The sequence below is a fragment of the Dufourea novaeangliae genome, unplaced genomic scaffold (genome assembly GCF_001272555.1).
Source record: "Dufourea novaeangliae isolate 0120121106 unplaced genomic scaffold, ASM127255v1 scaffold133, whole genome shotgun sequence".
NCBI classification, from domain to species: domain Eukaryota; kingdom Metazoa; phylum Arthropoda; class Insecta; order Hymenoptera; family Halictidae; genus Dufourea; species Dufourea novaeangliae.
This window is the reverse complement of record NW_015374011.1, coordinates 1,925,385-1,939,317: the sequence shown is the minus strand read 5'-3', so window position 1 is coordinate 1,939,317 and position 13,933 is coordinate 1,925,385. Positions and strand designations below refer to the sequence as shown.

Genomic DNA, 13,933 nt, shown 5'->3' with positions numbered 1-13,933 from the left:
GAAAGAAGAGGGGGTGAGTTGAAGTTGGTATCGGTGGTAGTAGCGAGAGAGAACTAGTGGTAGTGGTCGACGAAGGGGACCGTGGCGTTCACCAACACCGAGACCGTACCGTTTACGTGAACGATACAGAGGGGTGAGCGAGTTTGGAGTGCGGATTCGACGGTGAGGCGAAGCTGTCCATCTCGCGGCACGTCGCGGTAGAATGGAGTCGTGGAGTAGGTCGAGGGGTGGGGTGGACGGTCGAAGGTGGAGGAGGTGGTAAAATGGGGTGGGTTGGAGGTGGGTGTTTGAATGGGAGGGTGGTAGCTGTCGCTCGCCCGGGCAGCAGACGTCTTCTGACCCGGCCGGTGGCTCAACTCGACTCAACTAGACTCTGGTTGCTGGCAGGAGGCAGCAGCCGGAGAAGGAGCAGGAGGAGAAAGAGGGAGAGAGAGCGAGTGAGAGGCGTTGGTGCGGGGGTCAGGGGAAAAGGAAGGTTCGCGGAGGAGACGAGAGGAGACGCGAGCGAGCAGGGATAGAGAGTAGGGTGGGTAGGTGATGGCGATGGCGAGGGGTGCGGATGGTAGGTGCATTGCTTTTCACAGGAGAAGGTGGAGGAAGTTGGGGTCGTAAGGGTGGCAAGCGTATCGATCCGGACGGAGCTTGGCTGACGGCTGACGAGGCCGTCACGCGAGACGAGTCGAGTCGAGACGAGACGAGACGAGACGAGACGATACGGCCAGCCGCACGAACGGATGGACGGACAGACGGTCGGACGAACGGAGAAAACCCCACTCCAATTTTCCCTCCTACTCCGGGAGTCTCGTGGAGGGTCGCGGCGTCAGGGTGGATGAAGCGGCGAGCTGTAGTAGACTCGAGGGAGAGGATGTAGAAAGATCGCGGCGACCGGAGGACGAAGGACGGAGGACGGAGGACCGAGGGGCCACGAGGGAAACTCGAGAGATACTGCTTACTTCCCCTTCGGGGCCTTCTCGTTGCGGAAACAGTACCTAGATTGTACGTGCACGGCCGAATAGCTTGGCCACTGTACCGCGATACCGTGCTTCGCCCTTTCCATCCCCTCTGCCGTACTTTTCTCATATCCATGTAGTCGCACACCTAAAAGAGCGCGCGCGTTTGCGTGCTTCGCTTCGCCTTCTCGATTCGGCATTCCATCCAACTTCCAATCGAAGGACTGGGCAAACTTCTGTCTTGCGCCCGGAAGTCTCGGTACTTTACTTACATACTACTTACTTAAAGAATTTTTACCGGAACGATCGTTCTTTCTTAACGGGGGGACGTCCCAACGTTTGCATTCAACGGGATCTCGTTCATAAGCAACGAAGAATCTTGGACGTTGTTTTTTTTTTTTTTTCGGAAAATACTGTTCGTGAGCATCGAGATGTGGACAACAATCGCCACGCCTCTTCCTTCCCTGAAACGGTTTAGTTATCCGACTTTCGCGGATCAACCGCAGAATCCAACGGAATCTAGTTGGAAAAGAAACAAAAGAGGGTGGATTGATTTTCGTTGCGTTTACTCAACGCGTTCAACGAGTTTACCTCGCGAAAATCTCCGACGAACGGGACTGTTCACAACCCCCCCCGGATTGACCGAGACACAGACCGTCGTTGTCTGTCTCCCTAGCTCTCCTCCCTCTCTTTCTCTCTCTTTCTTCGCACCCTCGAACGAATCTGTCTTCGCCACCTCACCCACTCGCCCCAATTCGAGCGGTTACGTCGGTGAGCGTCGTTTCGCGCAGTAGGTAGCGATTTAGTTATCCGGACGGGCGCGGGGATAAGTAGTTAGGTCCGATACGCGCGACTGTCTCGAGGGAGCTTGCGGAGGGAGAAGAAACGCTGTGACTCGCGACGGGGCGGCGGGTGCGTGCGGAGAATGGCCAAGCAGGAGATGGAGGAGGAAGAGGTCAAACGCACTACCGCCTCCGCCTGCTTGTTCGCGATCGTAGCCGCAAAGCGAGCGTTGTCGCAAAGGCAAAAGGCTCTCGCCGCGCGCAAAGGCCAAACACCGAAAGTCACTTAAGCGTGCCGGCACGTTCGACGCCGTGCAGCACACCGGTAGTTCGTTTTCGAGTGGCACGGCGTGTCGCCGGTACGAGGACACGCCGTTGCGTTCTCTTCGGCCGATCAACGCCGAGGCGCAAAGAGAATTAGAAAAGGAATTCGTAAGAACGATTCCCTTGTCGATTCCGATCTCGTCGAGCTTCAGCCCTGGGTCGGTCTTTCGCGTTCTTCTTTTACCTTCCTTCAACGTTTCGGAATCTACAGGGTATTTGGTGCCTCGGATCAGAAACTTTAAAGGGCCTAGATTCTACGTGTCGAAATAAAACAAAAATCACGAATGACGAAGTTGCGTTCGACGCTTGGTTTTCAAGTTATTATGTACCAATCGGGAATTGGGGTTGGGAACGCCTGAAATCAGGCAATCTGCGTACAAGCGGTGAGCGTAGGGCACAACAGTCACGGCGCGTAAATGCGTCCTCTGAAAAAAAATACGGCCTTAGTTTTCATTGTTAGCCGAACGTGTCACGTGACATTTCCTTTCATGCTAATCATAACATCTTTCGGGTTATTCGGGAATGTTCGGAACATCGCCGAAGATCAGGTAGTATTATCCAGTCGCTATTTACAAATTTGTATTACTTTCCTGTCCTCTACGCCCTCAAATTCCAATTCGAGCAACGCGGTTCCACAGTTCTGTATCAGTTGTCATCGTGAACACATCTAGTGGCCATAAAATACAATCAGTTTAATTTACTCAGTGTAGTGAGCTTTAGTTTAGTTCAAATTAGATTATTTAGTGTTTATTCTGTGTGTCTGCTGCGGTGTCCCGTACGAATAGAGCCCGGATGTTTATGCAAATGCATATTTTCATATGAGACAGATCAAGCAATGGAACCGGATCAGAGGTTTGTTTTATGAGTACATAGAAGGTTCTGACATTACATTTTTTATTTTATATGGTTTTTACAATGCATATGCTTTACATATTTATGTTTAAGAACGTATGCAATGTACATATTATTGCTTGTATCATAACTACGTAGTGTCGACAATAATAACATGTAGTGAATGCTAAGTATTGAAACGTACTGAACAATATTGAAAAATACTCATCCGCCACCGGAACCTATTTTAACTAGACGAGGGGTAAATAGATTGAAGCAGTATATATTATTTAGTACATATAATGTTATGCCGAACATTTTGCGCAAATTAAGGAGGCTCGTTGAACTTTTCTTAAATGTTCATATGTGGTAAAATGAACTTATTTGGTGTTCGTTAAAATCTGTTTAAGCACTTTGCCTGACACAATAGAAAAATCAAACTAGGTTTAACGTTAACATGTTAAGCGCAGAGTCTACTTTTTGGTCCTTTCCGCCGCGATATGTTGGCAGCTGGAAAGATACGTAAGGTTGCCGTAAGACTACATGTATATCTTTATATGTATATTTTCTTTGTCTGTATCTTATCGAAATCTGTATAATATTACGCGTAATTTTGTAGACTCTTTTGGGAATGCTCAGACTATTTAATATAAGAATATAATTTTTTGCATTATATGTCGTCAGTCACCGGTGACTGACGCGGACTGAACGGAAAGTATATTGTCAGTCACCGGTGGCTGACGTGGCGCTTAACGTGTTAAACGTTTCGGTGAGAATATATGAATTATATTAATCGTTTAAAAAAACATCCCCGGAGAAAAAATGAAAAAACCACTACTTTAGACAAAAATACAGGATTCGATGAATTAATAAAAATTAAGTAATGAATTTGTAAAAGAACCAATACGTCGTATGCTTTTTGCATATTTCTCGTGCATAAACATCCGGAGTCAACTTACGAATTTGCACGAGTAATCGGGTTTAATGTCATACAACGATACGTATCTGCTTCCTTATGAAGCGTCACAAGAAGATAGTCAAAACTCGAGTGGAGGTGTCACGGATCGGTATTTTGACCTTGTGATGAAACTGTATTTTTTTCAGACGAAGCCGATGTATGTACGAGGCGTATGTTTCCGGCCTGAACTTTTACCTGTTAATAACTTGAAAACAAAACCTCTCACACAATTTCGTCATTCTTGATTTTTGAAACGTAGGATCAACACTTAGAAGTTTTCTGACCACATCGTGTATATCTACTGCGAGTGCATTCGAACGTGTCGATGTTCCCGACGCGAATCTTTGTCGTCATTTAGGCTGATTTATTGTCTGGTAAACTCGAGTCTCGGTATCTCTTTCTCACCACCTCCGTACGAGTGGTCGCGCGGTGCGGATGCGTTTCGGAGTACGGACCACCGATATACCCATACAATCGTGCTCGGCTGTGTGTCAGGCAAACTGAAAGGAGCAACGAATCCTCTGGTAAACATAAAACAACGGTACACTGCATCGGGGCGATACGGATGCGCTTTGATGTGCTGCCACCACCCGCGAGCGCCTCTAGCAGGCTCCTTTATGGCAGCCATCGGGCATCTGTCGTACCGCCGTCTTTTTCTCCAGTTAATTTATTAGCACCGCTTAGAGAATGGCGCGGAGAAAGATCCGGCAGCAGGCACTAGTTCCGAGCAGCGGTGAACCGACGCGTCTCTCGGTATAAATCGGGAGACGGATCAGTCGGATACAGCGACGCCGGTTTTACGAGCATCGAAAATAGGGTGAGAGGACGCGAGAACGCGGCCGCGCATTCGCCTGTTCCCGCATCGCGCGTCATGCGATGAAAACTCCTTGCTCGTCAAATGATTCATTCCAGAGGTGAATATCGGCGACCGGTGTACGTCCACGATTCGAGGCGATCGAAATTCTAATGTCGTGTCGCAACTCCACGATCCTTTTTTCGTTGTTATTTCAAACTAATCGTAAAATGATCAATTGTCCATCGATTGTTAAAGGATTTTATTAATATATCCACTCGTACGATTTAGTGTACGTACGGGTTTGGATAATCGAGGGATTTAACTGAATGTATGGAAAAATGGAGTAGCATCGAGGATATTACATATTCATTAGTTCGGATAACCCAACTAGAAGCGATAGAATAAAAATTGAAGAATATTTGTTTCCGTGATATGTATTCTCCTATGAATTGAGATCTGTCACGCTTACCATTTGCATACGAGTGAATTGTGAAAAGTTAGTCGGGGAATATCGTTGCGATCAAAGATTGAAATACGAAAAATACGCAACTCGTCGGTCAAGTCTCATTTATCTTCGGGTAGGTATACCGCATTTGGCACATTTGCTCGTCGATGCGATATCGCATGTAAATCATGGTCACCGGAAATAATGGTACTCGATTAGAAAGCTGATTCGATGCACGCGCATGATCTGAGCGCGAAAACCTCCGCTCCAAATCTTTTACGCATGGTTACGCATCGAAAGTGATTTTAGGTTTGTCGCCAATCTGTCGAAATTCCGTTACAGTTGAGAAAAATACATGTTCACTGGGGGAAAAAAATAACTGTTTCACGAGATTTCGTAGGATTCGAGGGAAAAAGGAAAGCATGGTAGAAAACGTTGAACGGGTCCGTTCAGCCGGTGGTGTTCTTTAGTCGGTGTGCATATGCGGGTTCCATGTTTTCCGGCGTCCCAAGGCCTGCGAGAGCAAAGATCCCGTCGCCTTTTCCACGGGGTTGAAGGATTTATGACAGTAGGGGAGTGAGCCTTCGAGACCCAAAAATGCGGCGGCATTGTTTGAGGTGAAAGTCTTGCGCAATGGGCGTTGTTCGTCACGACTCACCAAAGGTTTTTACTAGGATCGCCAGTTGAAATTTCTCCTGTGCGAGAAGCAGGTATCCATGGGTCGTCTGTGCGCCGCATGTCCTGCAGCGTCCTTTCTCGAACGACAGAAGTCGTAAATTTTTTGCCGTGCGCCTCTCGTAGGTCTCGCGAGGCAGGTAAGCCATGGGAAAAACGTGTTTCCGGTTGTGTCCGTTCAAGGTCTTCCCTTTTAAAAAACAATCATCACGGCTGGACACCGAGACACGATAGATATACGCCTACCGAAAGGCTGTTGGGAATCGTAGTTCAGCGGACCATTTCAATCCTAATCTTGACTTTTGACCGGCTTGTGGAACAGTCTGAATATTTCAAGCGACATTACCTATTCGGGACAAGCGAATTATTCGTCTTGCTAAAAAAAAAAAACGGTGAAACGAAAATGTTCTAAATATATGATCGAAGCCGCAGAAGTTTCAGCATCGAATAAACGAGGCACGCCTGTCAACGAATCAATCATTTTCGTCCGGTTATCTCAGTTTCGCCGAATCTCGCGACGAGTCTCGTGGCGTTCGCGGACAAGACGATATAGTGCCGTGCTGGCTTTATAATTCCGGACCTCCGAAAATATCTGGTAGCAAAGACGGACGGCGGCCGTTTCGGCGCGCTTGCGCAGACTCAAAGTACTCTTCCTGCTTTATGAATGGAGCTGTGGATCACGAGTTGCGGAGGAACACGCGGAACGGTGGCCAACACGATCCGCGTGTCCTCCGAAGCGATTCGAGCTAACATTTTATAATTAGTGCGTCGCATCGTCGAGTTTACGCGTTCTCGAACGTTGAATACGTCGCTTCCAGAAACGATCGAACGATGGACCAACGCTATCGGTGAGCCTCCAAGCAAATCTCCGCGTAAGATGGCCCGGTGTTTTAAGCGCGACAACACTTTCTCCGTATCGTTTCAAGAACGTACGTATGTATGTATGCCGTAACACGACTAACACGACGTCCGATCGAAAGATACGAGAGATCGAATTACAGACGAGATTGCTTTTTCGGATGCCGAGACGAGAAGATGCCTCTAAACTGCACCTGTTGCGCTAGCCTACGAATTTCCTGACAAATACTCGAGACGTTAGTCTAACATGCTTTCGAATCACCGATGCGTCTCCCGAACGAATGCCATGTACCTATGATAAACAGTTCAACCATCGAAAAATTGATTCTTTCGTTAGGTTGTTCAAGATACAAATTAAACGGTCCGGTCGTTCGAACGAAGAGAGGTGCAAGCAACTATTTTGCAAACGGTTTCTCACATACGTTATGTCTCTGCGAATAATATTTTAGTCAGATAGAACCCATCTCGTTCTGACTTTACTAAGAATTTTTCAACAAAGCCACAGCTGCAGCTGCGGTCTTTTCCTAGTAAATATACTGATAATTAACTTTCTTGATACAGCAATCGCAGCACGACCGTATTCACGATAGACGAGAGATCGATCGGTGCGAATCGGAATGTTTCTCGGATCCTTTCACCGAGACGTCGTAAATTAAACAGAGAAATTAGTCCGACCTAGGCTACTCGATCAGCAAAGCACAATTTATTGTTTCTTAACTTATTCGTGACTACTTTCGCTCACGGTTCGCCCGTGCGTCCTGTAGCAGCACAAAACTCTGACGCTGGCAGCCATTTCGTGTATGTAATAATGTCAGTCGTACGAAAATGAGGGGACGTCGACGAATCGTGATTCGATCGTCGGCGTATCCCGCTGCCGCGCCTTTCGAAAATGTCAAAAACCGTAAAAGTTTCGACGGTATCCTCGTTGAACACGTCGTCGAAAGGTTGAATTCGTTGGGAAGCGAACTGACGCGTCTACCGCCGCGGAAGCTGGCGAAAAACTGTGGCGTTTACGGCGCCGAAACACCGTAGACTGCCGTGGATTTATGTATGTACGCGGCGAGCATCAGCGCGCGGGCGCGCGCGCGCACAACGAGATTTATCGGCGCTTGGCCGAGTTTCGGTAGGGCAAGTTGAGTGAATTGTAAATGTTTCCGGCAGAACTTCACCAAGATGGCGTCCCTCCACCAGGGGCGAGTTTGTTTACGCCTCATGGCTTCCCCACGTGGGAAAAGCAGCATGGCGCGCATCAACCTTTCAAACTCCACGAATCCTTTCCCTACAATTTTATCCTCTATTCCTGCTTTTTCGATACGCTTCCCGAACCAATTTTCTTGATACTTTTCGATCGCCCTCTAACTCCTTCCCTCCATTCGAATAAAATTAAACGTTGTACCTCCACGTAAACATAGATGTTCAACCAGAAAGAATGAGACCACGGTTGTCGAGAATAATTATACTTGTACACTCGTATCGTTAACCAGGTTTTTAACGGGTTCGTTAGTCGATCCCCGTTACTCGGTGTACCTCGTGTGGAACAAGAGGGATAATTATGTAGATCGTTTCGAATAAAGACGTGCACAAAATTGTTGGAATTTTCATCGATCGCGATGGAAATTACGCTCGATCGGTTAACGTGTAAGAGATTTTAATGCGCGCGTCGCGAATAACTTCTACACAGTGAAATGTCTTAACCCCAACGCCAGAGTACTTATATATCGATATCGACTCCAGTAAGGTTTAAAAAGAAACTAACAGTGTCCCGAAATCAAGCATATTTTTCTCTTTATTAGCGAATACTCTGGGACGCGTTAAAAGTTCCATTTTATGGAGGGGGCGCGCATATACTCGTAAAATTTAATACACTTTGGTCGACGAGACGACGACAACGATGGCACATTGACATCCACTGTCATTCAAAATGATACCGCTCGAAACTTTGTTGGCTTTCGAACGGAAAGATAGTGGGATAAAGAGCAGGACTTTCCGACCGCGAAGTTTGATCGTGCGTTCATCGTTGTCGACGCCAAGAGTATAAAGTACTTCAAGTGTAACTTACATTTCATACGTTGCGGAGCGTGCTGTTTCCTTCGGGGCATCTGCGTCCTTAGGGGATGCTCGATTATCTGTTCGGGCTCCAGGTCTTCTCTCCTTAGACGCAGCCTTAGATCGGATCCGAAACATGTGACGGTGATCTGTCGGAAATTTTTGCACGAAGATCCAGAACAGATCTTCCGTGGGAAAACCGTTCGAAATTTCCCTCTGCACCGCGCACCAAAGTCACCCACTTGCACGTGTCCAACGAGCACTACCTCATCGCGACTTTGCCGGATCCGTTTGTCATCGGTCTTCCAAGGATCGACAGCGTCATCGTGGTATCGTTTTCTTTTTGCGTCTAGACGGACGTAACCGCACCTACATAGCTGCGAGCGCGGAACTAACCGCGAAAACACTATTACAGGCTATCGTATACAAACGGAACAGAGATGCCTGGCGATCTCGTGATTAGATCGGAGTATCGCACTGGTAGCACTTGATCGGTAAGGCAAAAAATCCTCCAGTTTCGTGATCCTTGCGCGGTTACGGTATCTACAGGTAACTCACTCCAAACGATCTCGTAATTTCCAATATAGTATCGCGCATCACAAGTGGTACGTTTCGAAGCACGGCTTGGAACTCCGCGAGAGCGCTTCACTGTTTAAGAACGTGTGTCGATAGGCGGCTGGCTCCTTCGAGTAACGATCATCGGTTCGATCGGGTACGCCGCACCTACGGAACGATCCAAGATACAACGTGAGTGATTTACATGACGCGATATTTCATGAAAGACAGTCGTCGCGAGGGAAAATACCGGCATGCACCAATAATCAGTTCGTTCCTCCGTTCGCACTACCGAGACCTAATTACGAGAACGATATTCTCAAAATGTCGGGGCACTTGATGGAATTATATCACTTCGGAGCCAAGCGATCGACGACTTGTGTGTCTAGATCGCAGTCGCGGTGCGTCGCGTCGCGTCGCGGTGGGCAACGCGAAACTCGCCGCTCGATATCCCGCGAAGACGGAGGAACGAGGCGCCGTTTCGGAGAATTCGATCCTAGTCCACCAAGGATCGGTGGATCTCGATAATCGCGCGATGAATCCGTCCAGTGGTGTACGCGTGCCTCGCGACGACGCCTTGCATGCACTCGGGACGCGCGCACGACACTCCGCCGTGTACGTACGGAGCTACCGAAAGCTCGTTTCGGAGATGAAAATGAAAGAAAACGAGAAACGGAGGGAGGACGGGAGCGAGGAAGGGTGGGAGGGAAGGAGACAAAGAACTAGTATGCGATCGCGTTTACGCGCCTGTCTCTAAGTAGTGTATCCGAGAGACCGATTGAATGCACAAGGGAAAACACCGAAACAAAGGAGGAGAGACGAATCGAGGACAAAAGAGATCGAGGAGGATAGAAGCGGATAGTTGGATAGACGGATAGATACGAAGAGAGAAAGGAAGAGAGAGAGAGAGAGTGTGAGTGAGGAGGGGAAGAGGGGGAGAGAGTGATAGGGGGAGCGAGAAAGATAGAGAAAGAATGCTGAGGTGGAGGGCGAGAAACGAGAACAGGATAGAGAGAAAAGAACCGAAGGCAAAGGCGAAGGTGGAGGAGGAGGAGGCGGCGGAGGTGGAAGAGGTGGCTACCGTCGTTCGTGGATCGCGAAATCGAGCGGGCGGCGGTCCAGCGCTGACTGACTACGGACTGGCGTCGCGGCGGCAGGCCGCGTGGTGGGGGGCCCCAGGAGTAGTAGTGCTCTCCTCTGACTCTCGCGCACTCGTTCTGTCTCTTTCGCGGTTTATTCCTTTGCTGTACACACTTCGCGTTCACGGTAGCGACACGTACGTACACTTTGCGAAAATTAAAAGGAACGAATGTTGAATTCAAGAGTGAGTCGAAAGATGGCGATTTCGAAGAAAGTTGATGGTAGGTGTGGGTCACATGGCGGTACGGACGAAACCGGCACGGGGAACGAATTCAACGAAGTTTCGGACGGAATCACGCGGCAAGGAAACGTTTTTCGTGACTGTTGGTTTTGTCTGGGTATAGGACCGGGATTGGTAGCGAAGATAGCGGAGGCGCATCACCAGCCATTCAACTGCTACCGGTTTTCCTCGCGATTGCAGTCTGGTATTTACCCGCGCACGCGTTTTTCCTTTAACAAGACGGTGGCCTGCAACGGCGTTTCTCTGGTGAAAAATAATGGAGCGCTAAGACAAACGCGGCTGGAAAGCTGCGACAAAAGTTCGTCGATGGGCCCGGGGGACTGAAACTGTGCTCGCGCGCGCAAGAGGTGGTCAAAAAAGGAGGCGGGGCCCCCAACCTCGTCGGCCCCGGTATAGCGCGCGAGAGGGGGCAACCACTCCATTCGAATAACTTTTCTTTCCGCCGAGAGAGGCGCTGCCGCACGGCGATATCGTACTACCGTACTACGGCGTCGCGAAGTCTCACCTACGAGTTTCTCACAATTTTCGTCTCTTCAAGGCCATCGAAACATCTTGCAAGCTTCGGTAAGTGCAACAACGATATTCGATAGAGGCGGAGAACACCATGTATCACTTTAGAAACGAACGTCCAACTATTCGACTCGATATTGAACGATATTAGAAACTAACCTCAAAATTACGTTGGGAAACTCCAAGTTTCTTTCTGCAATTTTTTGCCGGATTCTTGTTAAACGTTCACGAATGATGTCTTTTGATCGTGCCCCCATATCAATCGGCAAACTCTCGGAGTGTATAAGAGACTTTTGTTGTTATATAAATATGAATATACATATAGTGAAAGATTCTAAAAAAAAAAAAAAAAGAAAAAACAAGATTAGAAATCATTTATTAAATCACAAGTAGTAACGACATAACGGTGCACAAGTATATGCGTTTAGACGCTGTTGGGATACAGTAGGTGATACCTTTTTTGGGCAAGTAACTCGATCGATTATTATCTCGATTTCTTACTTTATTTCTACCACCTTTTCCGATGTAATAAGTACGTGGAATAGAATTTCGTAATCGAGGACTACGGAAAAGGGGCGGAGTCTTGCGTCTCGTCGCTTAGGGGTTGCGCGATTATCGCCGTGCGTCAGCGTACGAATTGATGGGAGTGTCCGGATGTCACTATCAACTTTAGTGATCGGTATCGTCGCATTTTTGTGGCGATAAATAGTGAGACACGTAGTTTCGTAGGAACGGTAAATGGAGTACGGCGGCGGGGTACGGCAGATTCTTGGAAGATATCGGGGGTTTCCCGGGCGACTTTTCGATTCGTCATGGAGCCAGGGCCGAGCATTATGCGCGTCAGGCTACTTTACGATAATTCAGGACGAAGATTCGAGTTGGAAAAAGAATCGAATGGAGGTCGAAGGATACGAGTTGGTCAGTTTGTAGATATGTAGTCGGTGAGCGGATCTCGTTTTGGCGGGCACCGGTGGTGGCGCTGTCAAGGCTGGCGGTGCTGAAGGGAAAGGGGAGTCGGCGTACCAACTACCAGGTTGTGCCCGCCTACCAGGCGGAGCCCGCATGATCTATAGCGTCATAGAACACCCCTGCCGTCGTGGTAGGAACGCGATGGCGACGCCCACGGTGTGGAACGTGCGCGCTGCCCCCGCTGCCGCCGCCGCCACCACCGCCGCCGTCGCCACCACCGTCGGCACCGGGATGTTTATGCTTTTGCCGCTGTGTCTCTATCTAGTCGCGGCCCTGCCGCTGCGCTGTTCCTCTTCTGCCGTTGCTGCTACCGATGCTGCCATCACTGCCGCCGCCACCGCCGCCGCCGCCGCCACCGCTACCGTTGTCGGTTGCCGTTGTCGTTGACGTTGGCATCGTGGTTGCCGTGGCTCTTCTACTCCTACCTCGTACTTATCCGGCTCCGTCCACCTTGCGTTCATTACCGCTAAACATTCCTGTCAATTAAAACTGCACCGACGCCCGATTTACTGCCAGCTCACCGTTCGCCCTTCGTGAGAACCCTCCCCCGGTATATTTTGCAGCTCCCGTATAAACGACCCCGAAGAAACCTCCTTCTCTCCACTTCTTTTACATTCTCGCGCCAACGCTCGACACGCTTTTCGATCACGGATAGGATTCGGTAAATTCGATCCGAAATTAACCTTCGTTCGATTACTTTTTCGGTGCATCGCTGACCATCCGTTATCATTGTCTCTAGGACACGTACGATCCGATTACCGGTATCGGTAAGAGATTCATTGAGTCATTTCGCTGTGTGATTTCGCATCCTTTTTTCCGGTTAGCATTCATCGGAGAAAGTGATGCATTATGCTGAGTAATCCAATGTATCGTCGGATTGGCTTCTGAAACGTCTCTCATCAAAACTGACAATTCCATTCGTGGAATCCAATGGATCGTAGGTAGACAGGTATATGTAGATAGTCTTTCTCAGACTCACCGATGACTCATCGGATGGAGCAGTTCCGTTGGCTACGGGACCGTGAAATTCTTTTGCTAATTATTCATCGTATGTTAAATTTTCGACACTAGCCATGAGGCGGATTTGGGACCCAAACATCGTCAGCTCGTTATAACACGAAAGCATGATCTGGTTGTTCTTTAGAAATTTTCTTGAGTAAAGTTGCAGTACGAAGGGGCCACGATCAGCGTTTGATTTTTAATTTCGTAACCCATAGCCAGTATTACTTTTTCCGCGAAGGAATTTTCTCCAGATACACACCGAGTACTCATGACGATCGTCACGCTCGAGTTTTACGCCAATAGTGCCCGGGACTTCGGAGCGACAAAGAGTCTCATAAAGAGTATTTTATTTCGACGATTGCGGTGCCGTTTTTGTTCTGGGGTCGCGAAGCGATCGTGCCGTTTCTACGCGCGTCAGGCCAATTCAACGCCGGCGACATTCGCGGCCCGACGTTTACGAGATCGTTTATTAGGTGACGTTCCCATCGAGTGGTTTTGCTGGTAGCTGGATCTTCTCCCCATTTCTAGAGCCCACGTTGAGGAACATTCCAACTTATCGCGATGCGCCATCGAATATCGTTATATCAGGAAGGTTTAGGCAGAATTCGGGAGCTGCTTCGAAGCTTGCTTGTCCGGAATAAATGCGATATTCGTTGGACCTGTTCCGACCGTCGAAAATTTTGTGTCGATTATGCGTCCAAGTGAAATCAAAGAAGTGGTCTTACCGATGCCAATTCGACGGTTGCAGTGGGGCCAAAAAAATCCTGTTTTGCTCGACAAAACATTGTTTGTCTTCGAAATAATTCTTCTTCTTTTTTTTCTTTCTTTTCGCCAGAACGAAAAGCATCGAG

At 48.5% G+C, this 13,933-nt stretch overlaps 1 protein-coding gene across 1 annotated transcript in view; it reads left to right on the top strand.

Moving 5' to 3' along the window:
- Positions 1-2,668: 2,668 nt before the first annotated feature.
- LOC107188546 (zinc finger protein 845) overlaps positions 2,669-13,933 on the top strand; it is a 37,423-nt gene continuing 26,158 nt past the window's right edge. Inside the window, 1 exon segment of the mRNA XM_015576847.1 lies at positions 2,669-2,908. The gene's annotated coding sequence lies outside the window, so the exon portion shown is untranslated.